This window comes from Mirounga leonina, unplaced genomic scaffold (assembly GCF_011800145.1).
Source record: "Mirounga leonina isolate KUSES-001 unplaced genomic scaffold, KU_Mleo_1.0 Mir_176, whole genome shotgun sequence".
Taxonomy (NCBI): Eukaryota; Metazoa; Chordata; class Mammalia; order Carnivora; family Phocidae; genus Mirounga; species Mirounga leonina.
Window position 1 is genome coordinate 39621915 of NW_023270454.1, and position 19857 is coordinate 39641771.

At 39.4% G+C, this 19857-nt stretch overlaps 1 protein-coding gene across 11 annotated transcripts in view; it reads right to left on the bottom strand.

Moving 5' to 3' along the window:
• Positions 1-19857, bottom strand: part of SMAD1 (SMAD family member 1) — a 105792-nt gene that overhangs the window by 78354 nt on the left and 7581 nt on the right. For 3 of the 11 annotated variants that reach the window (XM_035022974.1, XM_035022983.1, XM_035022971.1), the window contains one exon: positions 15409-18948. The exons of 4 other annotated variants lie outside the window; for them this stretch is intronic. The gene's annotated coding sequence lies outside the window, so the exon portion shown is untranslated. Of the gene's footprint in view, positions 1-3861; positions 4116-7067; positions 10677-15408; positions 18949-19857 lie in introns of those variants that run through there. 4 more of the 11 variants (XM_035022972.1, XM_035022969.1, XM_035022978.1 and 1 more) reach the window with 4 other exon arrangements.

Here is a 19857-nt window from a genome sequence, read left to right on the forward strand (position 1 = left end):
CAGGAAAGAATGAAGAGCTCCAGAAAGGTAAATAAAAGTAAGTCTAAATGATACTGACTTTACAAAACAATTACAGGAATCTCTTGTGGTTATTTAAAAAATAGAATTAAAATGCATGACCAAAAAAAAAAAGCAGAAAGGGGCAAATAAAATTAGTGTTCTAAGGTCCCCGTATTACCCAGCAGGCTGTGATAAAGCATTGAATTATTATTGATAAAGTCTTGTCATAATAAAAAACTACTGAAAGAGAGGCACCTGGGTGTCTCAGTTGGTTAAGAGTCTGGACTCTTAATTTTGGCTCGGGTCATGATCTCAGGGTAGTGAGATCAAGCCCTGCTTCAGGCTCTGCGCTCAGTGGGGGCGGTCTGCTTCCCTCCCTCTTCTTCTCCCTCTGTCCCTCCCCACCACGTGCATGTGTACACTAATTCTCTCTAAAATAAATAAATCTTTTAAAAAAATAATAAAAAGGTAATAGAGAAGTTAAAAAATATGGAATTATTTTTTAAAATATGATTAACCCAAAGAATGTAAGAGAGAGAAAAAAAAGCAAAGAGATGGGACAAATAGAAAACAATAAGATTTAGATCTAATCCCAAAAGAATCATTAATTATTTCAATATAAACATATTAAATATGCAAGTAAAAGATCGGCAGGGATGGATGGGGAGCACCACTTAACTACCGTACTTACAAGAGACACACATTACACACAAACGACAGAGAAAAGCTAAAGAAAAAGGATGGAAAAAGATAGACTATGCATACTCTAACCAAAAAAGCTGCCATAACTATCTAATCAAACAAAACAGACTTCAAAATAAGAAGCTTCACCAGAGATTAAAAAAGGGACATTTCATAATGTTAAGAGTTGATCCACCATGGATATAGCATAATCCCAAATCTTCACGTAACAACAGTGTCAAAATATATAAAGCAGAAACTGACAAGTAAAATGACAGACAAAACCACAATCTTAGTGGGAGATTAAAATACTGTCATTTTACTTGTCAGTTTCTGCTTTATAGTAGTAGTCCGCATGTCTGTGTTCCCCACTACAGAAAGGTGACTGAGGAATTCCATCTTACTACTCTTCCTGTCTTTAGAGCCCAGCACTGTACCTGGCACACAGCAGATCCTCAATAAATGTTTAATGAATAATTTAGCTCCCTGAAGAAATCAGAAGGCCAAATGTGGAACTTCAACTTTATTCAATAAAATATGAATTAATATTACTAAATATACCTATCATTAAATGGGCTGTAAGGAGGCCATTGTTTCCTTTCTTAAAGAGTTTTATCCCAATTTACCAGTCCTTTTGAAGTTGGCATTATTTTCATTTAACAGAAAAGGAAAGAAAACACAGCTGGGCCACTATCAAAAGCCATACTCGGTCAGAGTGTACCTACTGAAGTAATCATTTACTTTCAGGTTAGCTTTGCAAAAGAACAAGAAGGACGACTTCTCTCTAGTCTTCTGGTAACAAATGACAAAGAGAATACATTTCTTCTTACTCTATATGGCCTTTTCTTCTACTCCAATAACTGCTTTTTTATATTTTAGCCAATGATCTTCGAAGAGAAGGGACTGAGTTTCTATCAAAATCATCTGGGGCTGTTTCAAACTCTGTCAGTGATGGGCTAGTTGTACAAGGCAAGTATACTTGGGGGGAGGGTAGGGGATGAGATTAAGAACCACCATTTCAGAGCCTCGTTTTTACTATTCAAATTGACATTCATTCAACAAAGCTGTACTGAGTGCCTGCTGAGCGCTTGGCACTGTGCTATACACAGGGGACAAGGGCAAAAATGTCTATCTCCTGAAGGGGCTCACAAGCTAAGGGGAGAGCCAGGGGGTACACAACTAACTCTCACCGGGGCAAGTCGGTATCCCTGCATGCTAACGCCAAAGGATGGGGCTGAGAAGGTTAGGCCAAGTGTTAGGGCCTCCTCCAGAAGGAATGTGTGACTGTACCAAGGTCGACCATGAGCACAGGAATAGAAGGGGAGGCCCACATACTATGCATTTGCCCATCATGAACTAACTATAACACTGTATGATAAAAGCTCTAAGGCAATTATAAACAATAATATATAAAAGAAAAAGAACAATGAATTCCACGGATTTCAGGAAGTTTTCCCAAAAAGGTAATATCGGACAGGTCTTACAGGATAAGTAGAATTTTACGAAACAACAGAGCTAACATTTTGAAATATCACTGCATGACAGACACTGCTCCAAGCACCTTCTATCTCCTAACTAGTTTAAGCTTTGCAACAAACTCTCTGAGCAAACACTATCATTTCCCCCGTTCTACAGGTAAGGAAAGTGAAATATGGAAAGGTTCAGTCATCTGTCCAAAGTTTACATACACAGCTGTATGCCAGAATCAGGGTTGGAACCCATCTTGTCTGGCTCTAGAACCTCAATTTTTTAACCACTTGTTTCAATTGCTAGTTCTCACAGACACAAGACAGAAATGCTGGGGTTCAAGGCGGCTGGTGAGGACACAAGGCTGCTAAGGGCAGGTGCAAGACTATGAGGGCCGGTGATGCATCTTACCCTGCAGACGAGTGGAAGGTTTTATATCAGAGCCCTACTGCGATTAGCTCTATGATTCAGAAAGACAGTTCATGTGTTAGCCTCAGTACAGGAAGCCTTCTCCAAAAAGAGAACAAAAAACTCTAAACACTGTAGGAGTCAGCTGGAGGATGCATGTCCTGATGCCACTCACAAAAACGAGTGGCTAGATCACAAAACTTTACGTATAAATGTGCGTAGATGAAACAAAATGCAGGCCGATGACTAATTTCTGCCTATTTGAGTTAGGCATTTTTTTTTTATATACAAGTCAAACAAGCCACCTACCTCCCCATCAGGAACTCAAATGAGTCCATGATACTATGGCCTTGGCAAGACAACTCATTTTTTTCTGCCCCTTTTTGTACTTCCTGCTTTAGTTTATGTCAAAAGCTAAGTGGCCTTATCAGTTTAAAGTGCAAAATAAAAACATGAGTCAGCAAACAGAGATTTCCTTCCCTCTTCTCCAAATACAAACATTTCACACTGACACACACACATACACACACACACACAGCATTCATCTAGTAAAGAACCTCCCAGAAGCCTTAAAAATACTATCTTTTGTTCCAGCAACTTCACTTTTAGAAACTTACTCTAAGGAAAGATTCTGAACTAGAAAGGTAAAACGTTTTTGCACAAAGATTTTCATCAAAGCATTATCTACTTTCGGGGAAAAAGAGTAAGATCCAATAACTGGAAAACAAGTAAGCTACGGTACAATCCACTCAATAGAATATTATGTAGCCCTTAAAAAATTATGTTCATAAAAGCTATGTAATAACTTGGAAAAAACCTTAAGCACAACATAAAATGGTATATACAGCATGAACAACTACGTAAATATACCAAAATATTAACAGTGGCTGGGTTTGGAAGGTTAGTAATATCTCTCTCCTACTTTTCTAAACTTTTCAAACACTTAATGAAAAACTTTAACTTCTGAATTTTAAAAAAGCCTCTATATGCAAGTATTTGCAAATTACAAAAAACAAAAATCAATTTCATGAAGTCAAGCTACATACAACCTCTACTTCTAAAGTCTAAAGACTTAGAGCGTGATCGGATTTTGGAAGTAATAGAAATACAGTTTAAAGCAGGGTTCTAAATTCGGAACTTTTCCATATGGAGTCTTCCCTATGGGAAGGATTTCTATTAGCCCTGCCAGAGGCCAAACAAGAAAAATACTCTTATAATACTCCGTTTGACTAGGCTATTTAATTTTGCAACCTATGTGCTATTCCTTAATGTTAAAAGGAAAAAAAGCGAAAAATTTTAAAATACCTTTAACTGCTGTGTGACTTGCTTTATATTTAAAGGAAACCTAATTAGCCAATTGCACAACAATGGGCATTTTCTTCATCCTGGCCTCGTCAAGTAAAGAAACATATAATTATCCAACTGTGTGAATAAAAACAAAATACACTATCTGGTGTTCAATACTTTTCAGATCCCAGACTCCCACAGAGAGTTTTATTTATTTATTTACTTATTTTTTTTAAAGATTTTTTTTTTAATTTATATATTTGACAGAGAGAGACACAGCGAGAGAGGGAACACAAGCAGGGGGAGTGGGAGAGGGAGAAGCAGGCTCCCCGCAGAGCAGGGAGCCCGATGCGGGGCTCGATCCCAGGACCCTGGGATCATGACCTGAGCCGAAGGCAGGCGCTTAACGACTGAGCCACCCAGGCGCCCCCCACAGAGAGTTTTAAAAGAATTATTCTAATTGTATCTGAAAATACATTTTAAAAAAGGGCAGAGAGAGGGTAGCTGCCAAGTGGTACAAACCAAGTACCATTATAAACTGATGGAGAGAGGAGACAGATCAGAACCAAATTAAATGCCCTCTGTAGCTTCAACCAGTTGGTTTATAATTCTTGCACTGGCATGGAATTCAATGAAGTAGACAAAATAAATGACTCCATTAAATATTGAGGGAATAAATTATTCAATAAAATAAATATAAAATATAGGCTCCAAAAAGTGACTGGGGGAAAAAAAAAATCAAAGACTCCTAGTACCTTAAAAAAATAACGGACAGAAGATAAATGGTCTATTGTCAATGAAGCAAGCAACTCACTTTTTTTTCACTTCTTGTTCTTTGGTTCATTACTCTGTCTTAACTCTAATGGTAAAACAGCATGGCATAGAGATCAAAAGAATCAAGAAACTAAATGCACAGGGTATTGATTAACTTCACTTTGGAACTGTTTAACAGCTGGGTAAGTTATTTAAGGAAAAAAGACAACTTTGCAAAAATTAATCTTCCTATAAAAATGTTTGAACCATTTTTTAGGAAACAAGTATTTCCAAGTAACAAAATAAACTGTGCATGTTTCCTGACTTATATCACTACACTAGCTTTCTTCTTAAACAGATGATCTTGTGAATAAGCAGGAAAAGTAAGACATGAGCACCCAAAGAAGAGCTACACTGGGGCTACCGAGACATCATAAGCCGACTATGGGATTTTTGTAATGCAATAGTTTTTTATATCTAAAATGTTTCAACATATACCAACATACACCATGGAGATGTAAAATACCACAGAGATGTGTTGTATAAAGCAACTGGTGGCAATACTGGTACTATGGAAAGGTATGTGTCATCTATCCTAACATCCAAGTTTCAATAGGATTCAAGGTCTGATAAGAACCCTTGCCTCCTCTGAGATGCCTGGCTAAAGTAAAACATCAAAAAGGGCCAAAAAGTGAACATGCCAGTGGATCTCTAATGTAACTTTTCATTACTCCATTTTTTTTTAGCCTACTTGATGTCATCTGGGTACCCAAGTCAACTGCATACTTTTACCAAAGGCAGAATTGCCAAAACAGATCATGATTCTCAAGAAGAATAAAAGATAAACTAAAAATTCCTGACACTCACAGAAACCACAGAATCACAGAAGAAGAGTAGACACTACCGATTAGGGTTAAAAATGCTTAAAAAGATGAAGGCTGCAGCAAAGAAAAATATTCCAGAGATTCAATGCCAGTAAACATTATAAAACATAAAGAGCAATCCTCATTAAGCCAAGAATTACAAGGAGCTTTGCTGGTTAAGAGTAAGATGGAGAATTCACAAAATGGCAGGAGAAGGGGGTGGGGGGAGATCATAACCATATTCATTAGACCTAAGTAAAATTAGGCTATGGAGTCAAGTCCTGAAGAACAGGGATCTTCTAAACTTTTGCTAAAACTAAATTACTTAGTACTTAAAAGGGGAACAGCAGACAATCCACATGGTGGCTTAGGAACGCTGAAGCAGAAGCAGCACATACACTCACATCTGCAGGTGGAAAAGCAATCCCAGGAACAGTACCTGTGAAAAACAGTAACGAACACAGGCAGAGACAGTACTCTGGAACAAGCAAAATACAGCCATAAGCGGTATCAACTCTGAACAGTTCCCAACAAAAGCACGAAAGACTATCATACAGTTCCTTAAGGAAAGTGATACATCTTTATCCACTCTTAAAGCAGACAGGGAAAAAAAATGCTTAAATGTGCAACGCAAGTATAATGCCATTACAAGGAATATCAGAACAGAGAGAGGGTTTCTCTAGCCATCTCGGGCTCAGACAAATACCTCAAAGTTACAGTGCTCTATGATTTGGTTTCAACAAATAATCTGTTCAAATGTTTCATCCCCCCAGTTACTCCAATTAGGAACTAACTTCATTTTGAGATATTTGAATTGCAGGAGAAAACAGGTGAAGTGCCTCTGCATTTTTTTCCTGTTTTAAAATAGCAGTTAGCCCTTGACTTTCAATTTCAAACAGGTCAAATGTAGCTAAATAAAACTCACCACCAACCAAAACAAGGGGGAAAAAAAACCCTAGAACAAGAAAATGAGGATGAATAAAATCTTTCTCCAACCTTTACAGATTTGAAAGCACTTTTTAAACCACCCACTTCGCTGCCGGGAAGTTCGGCCAAAAGGAACTCTACTTCAACTGAGTCCTCAGAAAACGCAAGTGTATTTAAACAAATTCCTACACAAGAAAGTGCTATGAAGATTCGCCGGAGATCATAGAAGAAATCTGCTGGTCTTAGATCAAAGCAGCAGCAAAGTCCCACCATTACAAACACCCAGAAGTCAAATTTCACGTTACTCAGTCTCTTGTTATTAAGCCTTGTTATTGTTACTTCCAAACATTTCCCAACTTTCTAAACGTGTAATTAAATGACACAGAATAGTTTGCCATTTTTTCAGAGATTAATGTTCCAGATCTGGGGTAATGGGGGAGGAGTGAAGATAGGAGGGAGGATAAGCTCTTGAAAGCCTATTTTTAGTAGTAATGTAATTACGCAGTACTACCACCTTAAAAACACGTGCGCTAACAGCCAGTTTCCCGGTCTTGCAGGTGTGACATGACTAGCAAGAACTGCAGTGAGGTCTCTCAACAGTGTCAACCGAGTGGGAAACTTTGGAATCAAAAAGGAAAGGAGTAGCAACACGTAGACTTTGAATAGCAGCTTCCCACTTACCACTTGTAAGGTCACTGCAAGCTGTGATTTCGGCCAGATAATTTCGAAAGCAGCATCCCTTTGATGAAAATGAAGCATGGAATTTATGGATGTCACAATTACTTGAGACTCTAAAGAGGACAGGGCTCTAGTTTACATATTTAGGTGTGCCAAGTACACTATTCAATATATCTTCCACTGTGTTAGAAAATTCTTGAAGACGAGAATGCTCTCTGGTTCTGTTCTGGATACACAAGTCCTTCCATCCTGACAAACCTAGGCTGCTTATGGGACAACTGGTTGATTTTCCCTAGTCACAGAGACTCCCCAGAGGATAGCAAGTGTCGGCTGTGTTTTGTTTCATGAGATGATTACTTGTTAAGTAGGCTGAAGGCACTTAGAAGTTTTCTTACTGTCCTCAACTTCAACAAACAATTCTGGCTTATTTGTACATCTCCTCGCCACTTCTTTAATCCCACTGAATCCCTGTTCTCAAATTCATGCTTGTAACGGAAGACTACTCTTCAGTTCATGGTAGCCTTTCAAGATATCCAGGTCCTAATTACCTCACCCTGATGAATGTCCTCTGCATTCACCTCAACTCAAGACTGGACAGTCATTTGGCCTTCAAGTGCTCACTCCTCAAACACAGGAGGATTGAAGACCAGAGGCATTTTAAACTTTAATTTTGTTGAGTACAAGAAGAAAAACTCTACCATAGTTGTCTCTTGGAAAAAAGAAAAATACTCTCTTTGGGTCACTGTTAATGTAGAATAGCAATTTCACAGACTGCAAAGAATGCTAAATGTGGTAAATTCCCACAAGTAGTCAGTTATGAATGAGTCATCACTAACAAATGAACAAAATTATTCTAATTGCATTATTACCTTATGTAAGTATTATACTGGTTGTTTTTACAAACATTATCTTACTGATTTCTACAGCAATCCTTCAAGCTATATATCATTACCTCAATTTTACTAATAAACCTGAGAAGCAGAGGTCAAGTAATTTTCTCAAGACCATATTCTAATAAGTGGTAGATCTACATTTTAAACAGATAATACACAGAACAGGTGCTAGAGTCCATTAATCAGGTTTAAAAAAAAGTAATTCAAACTCCAAATTCACAGATGAAAATGGAGTAGGCTGGAGAGGAAAAAAACTGCCCTATTTTAAAAAAAATCCTGCTGTATTTCATTTTTTGGAACATATTTCTCCTTCCCCACTGATCTCACAGGTGCTGTTTATGACAATAAACACACATCTGTAGGGGTGAGCTGACACACACAAGGCAGGACAGCCTGAACCCTCTCCCTATATTTAGACCTTCTGCTCAGCTCTTAATTGAATAATTTAATCAGGACCCTCTAGAAGGGAAACACATCCATATTCATCACAGGCATCAAAGGAAACATCTTTACAAGTTATATCCTTTTACAAACCAACATATGGTCTCACGCCATTCTCCCAATTGTTGAACTCCTCCTCTGGGAAGAGCATGGAATTTTATTTCTTTTTATCACTTGAAAAAATCACTTCCCTCCTAATTCAGTAAAACTGGGTGGAGGCCACTTCCTTCACAGGTGAGAGAAATAAAACTTGTTGATCTGTCATTGTCAGGAATTTTAAAGTTAACTATTTATTCTATGTACTTTCAAAATAGAAACAAAAGGCAGACTCAGTCCAAAATAAGAAATCAGGGCACATGTCCCACACTTTTAAATAAAACCCCTACAATTTTTCTGTCACTGTAAGATGTTTCTAAATGAGAAAACAAGGGCCCTTCCCTCGGAGTGAAAAGAGGTAGGCTGAAATGGTAGCTTCCACTTAGAAGCTGTACTCTGAACAAAACACCGCTCTGAGCTTCAATGTGCTTTTCCACAAAATTTTGATTCCATCACCTATCCTACTGGATTGTTAACGAGGCTCAAATATGAACATGCAAAACTGATTTGAAAATTACAACATGCCAAAAAATGTAATGTATTTTATTAACACAACAGCTTCACAAATAAGGAACTTAATTTGAATACTTTGTACATACAAAAAACCGAAGTTTCTGTCCTAGTTTTGTCTGTTCCGTGAAGTTCTAACTTTATAAGACATAAAGAAGGGGGGGGCGGGAAGGAGGGAAAAGCGCTGGGGACCTGGCACTGAACAAAAGAGACCAAAAGCATATTTTTAAAAGTCTGTGCCTTCATGAGACCTACATTCCAGTGGTCAGGGAAGGCCTCACGAGGAGGGTGCTATTTGAACAGAAGCCTAGAAAGGTGACAGGCTGAGCCATGTGGACAAGTGGGGCAGCACACTGCTGCAGGGGGAACGAGGCAAGGGGCAGGCGGGAGAGCGGAGGTGGGCCAGGTTTCGGGGGCAGACCCACGGGGAGCCGACCCACGGACTTCCCAGCCTGCACTCTGAACTGAGCTGGGCACCACGGGGGAGAAGTGAGCAGAGCTTGACAGGATGACCACGGGTTGGCCCCCTGAAAGAATAGAAGTCGGAAGCAGTAGGAGTGGTGACAGCTGGTTGTGGTAATGGCAGCAAGAGCGAGGGAGACCAATTAGGAAGCTACGGCCATTGTTGTGGTTGGAGAGGGTCAAAGGTTTGGATCAGTGTGGCCCAACAGTCAGATCCTGGATATATTCTGAAGGGAGGGCCATGAACAAATAACACTTTATTGCTGAAGTAAATAAAGAAAATAATTAACCATAAAGCTGGAGAAATCGGTTTAATTTTTAGACATGCAAAATCCCGTATTATGGAACTATGAGGCGGAGTCTCTGAGGTGGGGTCAAAGGTCACTGGAGAAGCTGTCCAAGAATTATCACAGGAGCAGGAGGGAGGGAGTTAACGACTGGTAGCTAAAATCTCGTAGGAATGAGGGTGAATGATGGGGGCCGGGGCAGTAAAGCACTAACAAGGAAGGAAAGTGAGAGGTGAAATCTGACATGATATTCAAAGCTGGGTGTTTCTATGGAGGACGGAAGAATGGTGTGGCGGTGGCAACGAACAGGGCCCCCGCTTCCAGGCACCATGGGCCTCGGGTTATGAGAGAGAACGGCCACGCCTTAAGACAGCTGCAAGGGAAGCAACATCCTCAGATGAACATACACAAGCATATTCATGTTCTAAATAACCCAGATGTCCAACAATAATGGAGTGATGAAATCAATTAGGGTACATCCGACCATGATGTAACTGTTAAAAGGGAAAAAAACCAGACAGACTTTTATGTCTAACAGGGAAAGAAAACCAGACCGTAACTGTTCAGTTAGAAAGAAGTTGCAGACCAGTATATACAGTATGGCTCCATTTCAAAAACACAAAGAGAAACAAAACCCGTAGATATATAACATAGGTACATTTTTAAAGGCCTGGAAGGAAATGCACAAAACCAAGTAAGTGATTCCCTCTAGGAGTGAGCTGGAAGGAGGGGAGTGCAGAACATTTTTACTTATAACCAATTACTATTTTCAATTTTAAAACCCAATAAAAACAAATAAAAACTGAAGAGGGTAACACTTATTCTACATCACTCTGTAAGACAGTATTATGACCAAGAGGTGGCAAGATTTATCTTTTTATAAAGAAAAAATAATTGACAGTGTTTCTGCACAGAGTGGAAATATCACTGCAGTGGGATTTTTTTTTTTAATTTTTTTTTTAAGATTTTATTTATTTGCGAGAGAGAGAATGAGAGACAGAGAGCATGAGAGGGAGGAGGGTCAGAGGGAGAAGCAGACTCCCTGCTGAGCAGGGAGCCTGATGTGGGACTCGATCCCGGGACTCCAGGATCATGACCTGAGCCGAAGGCAGTCGCTTAACCAACTGAGCCACCCAGGCGCCCCTGCAGTGGGATTTTTAAGAGAAATCTATTCCTGTATACAGAGTTGGAATATATGACTTAATTCCGGGTGAAGAGGTGAGCGGGAATGCACTTTTTTATTAAGCAAGTCAGCCACATCATCAAAAAATTTGATTTTACAAAATGCATATTATAACAAAAAATAATTTTCTTCCCATTCTAGCCCCTTAGTCCCCTTTCCATTAACAATTCAAATATCCTTCAAACTTTTCAATGCATGAATTTCTTACCCCAAAAAAGTTTTGTTTTACTCAAAAATCTTCAAAAGCAATTTGGTCCTTCACTTTTCCAGCATATAAATCTGTTACTTGGAAGAACGAAATAGTTTCTAAAAATCAAAGTTTACACAATCACTGAAACAAACATTGACATTAGCCAGATTTCACTCTCCTCCACATGACAATCAACAACAGCCTGTTTTCAATCTGCCAAAAACTAGACTGGACTTAACAAAGGTTCGCTTGGCCACCTCGGAGAAAAAACTGAACAAAACAGTAGCAGCCCTCTTCCAGAACAGGACCAGCTCCCTCCAGCTAAGAGCTAAAAGAAGCAAATGCAACATCTCCCACTGGGTTAGAGGAAAAATGCTCTGGTTATAAGCAAGGGTACCCAACGGAATTAGATGAGAGCTGTACCGTAAGTCCAGACTTTCTCTGCCTCAGTCACGGGTTCAGTCCAGTCCTCCATGAACTTTTCCACAATGACTGACTTACCGGTCAGAATGGAAACACCTAGCAAAGCTCTCAGAAGTCTCCGGAACCCAAATTCTCCTCCTTTAGACATTCAACTATTAAGACAACTTTAGTCTTCACTAATTCACTACTTAATTGAACAAATTCTTTAAGCGCTTACCACCAACATAAAAGTGCAGTAGAAAGAAAATTGAGTATGGTACAGTTCCCATCACCACCAAGCTTAGAGTTAGGAGGTATGTCAGTGAGAGATGGGAGAACCATCTTACATGATGACTGTGATAAGAGCCACACAACGTTTATCCAAGGAGGAACATACATACAGGGTAAATGGCCAAGAATCTATGCTGTTTTCTTTGCCACGACTACATCTCACATGCATCTTGGGCTTTGTTTCCTACCATGCAATAAAAATACAGATTGAGTTCAACTGATTGTTAAGCAGTCACATCAGTAGGAACAATAAAATGGATAATCCAAAGCAGCCTCAATAAAAATTAGCCACTGTAGACATTTTTCCAAAGAAGACATACAGATGGCCAATGGGAACATGAAAGGATGCTCAACATCACTAAGCTTCAGGGAAATACAAATCAAACCACAGTGAAATATCACCTGACACCAGTTAGAATGGCTTTTATCAAAAAGAGGTCAAAAAGGCAAGAAACAAGTATTGGTGAGGATATGGAGAAAAAGGAACCCTTGTGCACTGCTGGTGGGAATGTAAATTGGTGCAGGCACTATGGAAAAGAGTATGGAGTTTCCTCAAAAAATTAAAAATAAAAATACCATATGATCCAGCAATTCTATTACTTGAGTATCTACCTGAAGAAAGTGAAAACACTAATTCAAAAAGATATATGCACCCCTATGTATATTGCAGCATTATTTACAATAGCCAAGATATAGAAGCAACCTGTGTCCAACTATGGATGAATGGATAAAAATGTGGTACACACATATACACAGTCACAGACACACACACAGACACACACACACACAAATACTACTCAGCCATAAGAAAAGAATGAAATCTTGCCATTTATGACAACATGGATAGACTTTCAGGGTGTTATCCCAAGTGAGATAAGCCAGATGGAGAAAGACAAATACTGCAAGATGTCACTTCTGTATAGAATCTAAAAAACAAAACAAACAAAACAAAACTCAGACTCACAGACACAGAATAGACTGGTAGTTGCCAAAAGGGAGGAAGGTGGGGAAAGGGGCAAAATAGGTGAAAGGCATTAAGAAGTACAAACTTCCACTTATAAAACAAATACATCATGAGGATGACATATACAGTCAATAATATTGTCGAATTACTATGTTGTACACCCGAAGCTAATATAATATTGTACGTCAATTATACCACAGTGAATTAAAAAAAATTAACCACTGTTTTTGGAATGTATTATACTTTATCAAAGAAAGATTTTAATTCCTTATCACAGTTTGTTTACATTAATATTATTAACCCTGAGAACAAATGCCTGTTCAAGATTCAAATACCGCTGTGGAAAATCTCTAAGTGGATGATGCAGTCAGTTAACTAAAATGGTTTTATTATAAAAACTTACAAAAACAAACCTATTTTGTCATACAAATCTCTCCTCCTCTTGAAATTCTGACTGTAGGCAAGAAACAGCCTTAATAGAACATCTGAAACACACCAATTTGAAGACTCAACAAACTCTCATCACCATCACTACCAACTTCAAAAGGAGGGAGTTGTCATGCACGGGGTTCAATGGATGACATCATATGAGTGCATCCATGGTCTCCATCAATTTTCAACACAGCTCAAGTATTCAAAAAGAATCAAAAATCATCCTCATATCACCACCACCACCATCACCACTCACAATGAAGCACCAAGCACTGTTCTGATACTTTATACCTATTGCCTCTCATAATCCTTACAAGAATCCTATAAGGACTCTTTTAGACATGATGAAACAGAGGTACAGAAAGGTTAAGGAGCTTGCCAAGGCAACCAGTCTACCACCCTGCTCCTCCTAAATAACCTCCTCCTGTGTCTCATGCATAAAGCAGAAGGACTGGTAAGCAGGGATTTGCTTATAGTTTTATTTCAATCCCTCCAATTCTTCCCTTCCCAACTTATTTTTATTTTCATTGTTCTTCCCTTCTTGATAACTTCCCACTTTCCTAGAACATGGGAAAAACCAAGAGTTTTATTATCAGGGCAGCAATGACAAAATTAAGTTCATTTTAATCTTAAGAGCCCAAAATAAAGATAAAAAGTCATAAGCTACAACTCAATAAGACATAAGGAAATTGCACCATGGCTTCACACCAATAGACCATATATGTTTCCAAATCTTAATATTCTTTTCTTATATGTCTGTGGAACATTAAAATTAAACTCCTTTTATGAAATGCATTTTCTTTACATTCTCACTGATTATTCTTAGGGTTCTTCACTGAAAACATAGAATTATTGGCTTAAAAAAAATAAGCCAGTAGTTTTGTTAAGGTAATTTTCCACTCAGGCAAATGTAGAGATGGAGAAAATTTATAGGTAAAATATTAAAATATTCATTTTAATGGCTAACACACAGCTGACAGTCACAATGCTATCTATACATGATGGCAAAAATGAATACTGTGAACTCTGCAGGATGTGGGTGAGGGAATGAGCAGCAGAGGGGAAGATAAAGCAAACCGTGTACTGGTATGGCAGTAACATCAGCTGGGGGCACTACCACTTCAACTCTTATCTGCCTCCTAACCCCCTTCTTCCCCCCTCTTCATGCTCTGTGGCAGGGTTTCTCAATCTTAGCATTATGGGATGTCAAGCAGCATCCCTGCCCTCTACCGACTGGATGCTGGTAGAATCACTCTTGCCCTGCCTCCCCTACTTGTGACAACCCAAACTTCCTTTTCTCCTTGTAATCTAAATGCCTCAGGCCTCAACACCTCTATTTAGCTCCACTTCTAGACACTAGGACACAAGGAATTGCTGATCTCTTCAAGAATGGACAAGAGAAAGAGGTCAAACATACACATCCTTTCTTCCTCTCTCTTTTTCTCCTCAAACAAAAAAAAGCAGGGACAGTGGAGCCTAGGTGGCTCAGTTGGTGGAGCGTCCGACTCTTGATTTCAGCTCGGGTTGTGATCTCAGGGTCGTGGGATCCAGCCATGGGTCAGGCCCGTGCTCAGCAGGGAGTCTGCTTGAGATTCTCTCTCTCCCTCTGCCCCTGCCCCCACTTGTGAGCTCGTGCTAATATAATAAATCTTTAAAAAAAAAGGGGGGGGGCAGGAACAAAACAGTCAATCGTCAGAATTAACCGGTATGGTTTGAGCACCTACAATGGGTATTACACAGGGTCAAGTGCTGCTGGGTATAAAAGACATAGTTCATACCCACAACGAACTTAAAATGAAAAAATCCACTCATCAGGTACCTACTGTGTGTCAGGCCAAAAGTTCTTAATGCTGGTAGACATTAAACTTGCCCGTAATAATTTTATAAAAGCTCCCCACCATAACCCTTGAGTAGAATCCCCTAGCGGCAGGTCCATGGATTTCTGTGGTGGTTGTTCAAGTGATTTTGATGGGCAGACCAAGGGAGAACAATCCTGTGATCATAAAGACACTGCCCGTTACCCCCAAGTAACTCAGTCGAAAGAGGTAGTAAGAAAACCGTAACAAAGGCTATTAAAACAAAGGCTAGACTGGACAAGCTGGTTTGTACTGTTCGTCAAAGTTACAAGATTTTTAGTGCAAGTCTAACATTTATGACCACTGATTCCCACCTTATCAAGTGTATAAAACATACCTTATGAAGTACAGACACACTCAAAAACTGCTGAAGGACAGGAAGCAAGAGCTCCACCAACTGCATCAGCTTTCTTTCTCAATCCCTTGATTTTAAAGGCTATCCCAATTATAAGAGAAATACCTTCAAAGTAAGAATATGTAACATTAGTAATGATGGCTTGTTATTTAACTTTTCTTATTGTAGTCTCCTCCTACTGATAGGATTGCTCCTTGGAGGCAGAAACTGAGAATACATTTCTCTATCCCTCCCGCAAATATAGCAGACACACAGCAGGAGTGCACAAGTTACTTGCTGAATAGATTTTACCGGCTTAACAAAAGGCAGAACCCCAGAGTGAGGCTGCACCTTCTTAAAGGAGCCCTTCCCGAAATACAAATCCACATCTCAGCCTGCACAATTTGACAAGACAGAACTCTTCAGTGTTTAAATGCAAATAAGTGCTATAAATACAGTTTGTGTGCCAATCATCTGAATGTTAATCAAGTTAATTTTGTTCACAGTTAACAGGAAAACATTTAAAACCAATCAAACATTCCCTCAAGCTTGAATAAACTAAATGGAAATCCTGAGCACACAAACATGAACACAAGGAAAATAAAGAGGGTGTTATTAATCATGCCACACTGCAAAGCCAGCAATGGGCAAAAAGCAAAACAGGAAGCTGTAACAGATGAGATGGCAAGCCATATACAATCTGCCATCCTGGGTGTTCCAGTAGGGGCTAAATGCTAGCACAACATGCTCTGCATTATTATTCCCTTTCATGAAAAGCTACAGTCTCTGATAAAATTAAGACCCGTTTTCCAGGCGGTCACCCTCCCTGTCCCACTTAGCTTTTAAAGAGTCTGAGCCTGACGAAGGCATATCAGTTCAGGGTTCCTACTCACAGTCACTCAGAAAAAGGAGGGGATGGGTACTGGCCTGAGTGGTAAGTGTGTAAGTGAGATTTAAAAGTCTTTTCCCCCCCAACTTTGAAATATTCACAGATCATCTAAGGGGCGCCTGGCCGGCTCAGTTGGTAGAGCATACGACTCTTGATCTCGGGATTGTGAGTTCGAGCCCCACACTGGGTGTAGAGATTACTTTAAAAAAAAAAAAAAAGAAAGGAGATGGTGAGGCAGAAAATGCTGCCAAATAATTCTACTCTGTCTAGCAGCTCGGTAAGAACTCCCTTAATGCTAAGGTAAGACCGAGTGTACTTCAGTCAGGTATGGACCTCACCCACAAGCAGCATATGTTTCCCTTACAGACAGCATATGAAAAGCCTTTTTTTACATCCATTATCGCTGTTATCCTTAAGAGAAAATCTGGGAAATTAAATGCTGATGCCTAACTTTTAAAATTACTTTCATTTTATAAGAACTTCTGCACGACAGGACCTTTCTCACTTTGATACCTTATAAACTAATCAATTTTAACAATCAAAACCATATTCCAAGCCCACCACCGGTCTCCTATAAGAAAATGCCACTATAAATAGAATCTAATGCTGCAACTCAGGTAGGAGAGAAAGAGGCCCATCTCGTTATACTCTGTGAAGCACAGGTGTCCCTCAGGTTCATCAATCACGTCAGTTGATTGAGAAACCGCATATAACTGACAACCCCTAATGGGCTGGGAACACCTCACATTCTTCTAAGACTCTGATCCCAAAATCATGTCATGGAGAGGAGCAGGATATGATCAAGGAAATAAAATGGAAAAAGCTTGTCTTTTATAACTCTGGCTTATACATACCATGTACCTCCCAGTAACTCCAGCTTTGCTTAGGCAGCTGGGAAATTCTGGCTTCAATGAAAAATAAACCAGTTTGCCCAGACCAATACTTCCTGGTACATAAAGAATAACACAATAAAGTAAAAGACATCATCCCTATTCCAGTGAGGAATCTGGCCAGGACACAGGAGAACATTTTTTATTAGTAGCTAGCAGATTTCATGTATTTTTTAATTGTCTGTTCACGTCCTTTACCAATCTTGTTTCTTAGGGGTGCTGTTTTCCTATTGATTTTAGAAGTTTCTTACATAGAACAGTAAGTAACTTGCTGCAAATATGTTACCTAAAAGGTTGTTATTTGTAAGTCCATGTTTAGTTATTTTAAGTGTGTATTTGGCCACATAAATGCTGTCAAATCTATAAAATTTTCCTTTATGGATTCTGCCTTCCACATTTAAAAGGGCTCTAGAGCTGGCTATTAATTACCCCCTCCTGTCTCTTGAGGAAATGGCACATATCAATCTCCCCCTTTCCTTCCGACACTATGACAAGAATCCATGCCAGAATCTTTCTACACTGAGTGTGTATTACTCCACTGGAAAAAAAAAGTAACACTAATGAATGCTATAAAAAAAGCCACAGATAAATTTGAATACTTATCTTTAAAAGCTCTGGGCAATTTAAGTAACTTCTTTAAATCATTAAAGGGCATTCTTCTCTTAGTTCAATTACTATATTTTTCGCAAAAACCTTTATCTGCAATTGTCAGGGAAATGCTCCATCTACAAATTCCCAAACTTGGTATTTCACAATTTCATTACCAGGATTCCCATTGCTTAACTCTTCTCAATTCATTTAAGTCCATTAGACTCCTTATAACCTATGACCCCTTATCTAGATTGGATTCAGTACTGCTCTCATTAACGTTCTAGACTCTAAAATCACATTGATTTTTAAAAACAGCTAATGTTTTCTGAATGTTCACTATGCCAAATCCTATACTGAGCATAAAATGCACCTCCCCTCTCCCCCATTTTAACACCTCTGAAACAAGGAACTTTACAATCAATGGTAAGTCATATCTAATTGACGGGGTTTTTTTTTTTCCTCGAGTAGCACATGAAATAGTACAATGAAATAATTAGCAGCATCTTAATTAGATGAAATATGAAAGTATAACTCATTTAATCTTACTAGCAATCCTGAGGCTGATACTATTATCTCTATTTTTCAGACAAGGGAAAGCAAGGTACCAAAGTGAATGGTAGCTCCCCCAAAGTTATAAAAAGCAAGTTAAGTGGCGGGGCTTAGACTTCAACCCAGGCAATCTGACTCTAGAGCCTCGTCTCTTAACTGATTTGCTATGGTAGGCCAGAATCATCTTTACCAACATTTCTCTCCAATCTTACTATCAGGTCATCCAGTTGTTCTAGGAAGTAACAATTACCTAATCCACAGCCACATCAAACTTTCCACCAGGCTTTGCCCTTGCTGTTCAGGCTCTGAATTCTCCACGGCCCACTACCCGCAATGGTTCTTTCAAAACTTTCAAAACTTCTCCATTATTCTTAAACTTCCAGTACCATTTGCCGAGTCGCCCACCTCACCACCCCAGTAAGGGACTCGTCTCCCACACTACTGGGAAAGTCAATGCAAGCTGGCAGAAGCTCCGCCATCTCCTTTCTTCTAACTTGAGCCCCATCCTGCTTCTCTCTCGGACAACTGTCCCACCTTACCATGGTTAATATGTTGTCACCTGCGCCCTAGATCACTCACTCCATCATCTTTAATTGCTCTGTCCATTAACTTCTTTCCTTCAACCTTCGGAATCAAAGAGATTGCATCTATTTTGAAATATAAGTCACTCGAGGGCATCTGATAATCTTTTTTTTTTTTTAAAGATTTTATTTATTTATTTGACAGAGAGAGACACAGCGAGAGAGGGACCACAAGCAGGGGGAGTGGGAGAGGGAGAAGCAGGCTTCCCCCCAAGCAGGGAGCCCGATGCGGGGCTTGATCCCAGGACCCTGGGATCATGACCTGAGCCGAAGGCAGGCGCTTAACGACTGAGCCACCCAGGCGCCCCTACTTCTCATTTCTTAATATGCTCTGTGTCTCTTCACACCTGCATTCACTTGATTACCCTGACCTTTCCTCCTTCAACATGAGCCAACCATACAACATTTTCCCAATCTGAACCTACTTCTGGAATCTCTCTTCCCCAGGCTTTCTGGTTTCACTGCTCCTCTGACCCTACATCTTTCTTCCAATTTCTTCTTCCATCCACTTTAAATATACCTCTTCCTTCTACTAATTCCCAATTGTGGATTTCAGTGGAAGGCTTGACCCACCAGCTTTTTCCTTTCCATGGTCCTCTCAGAATACCGATCCACTTTTGGAAGGTCAACCATCATTTCCAGGAGAAGACTCCTGAGAATCTTTTGTGAAGCTCTGAGCCCTTCCCTAAGCTTTGGTTATTTATCTCCAACTTGCCGGTAGGATACTTCTACTTAGAGACTCCACCTTAATTCGACATGTCAATTTAATCTTTATTCCTTCCACAACCAGTTCTTCCCTATTCTTAAGAAAATACTTTATTAATTTTCCAGCCACTCAGGTTGGAAACAAGAATACTCTGACACCTCTCTCCTGTTACTCTATAGTGAAATAACCACCAACCGTTTTTTTGTTTTTTTTTTTCTCATAAAACCCATCTCTATCACACAGATA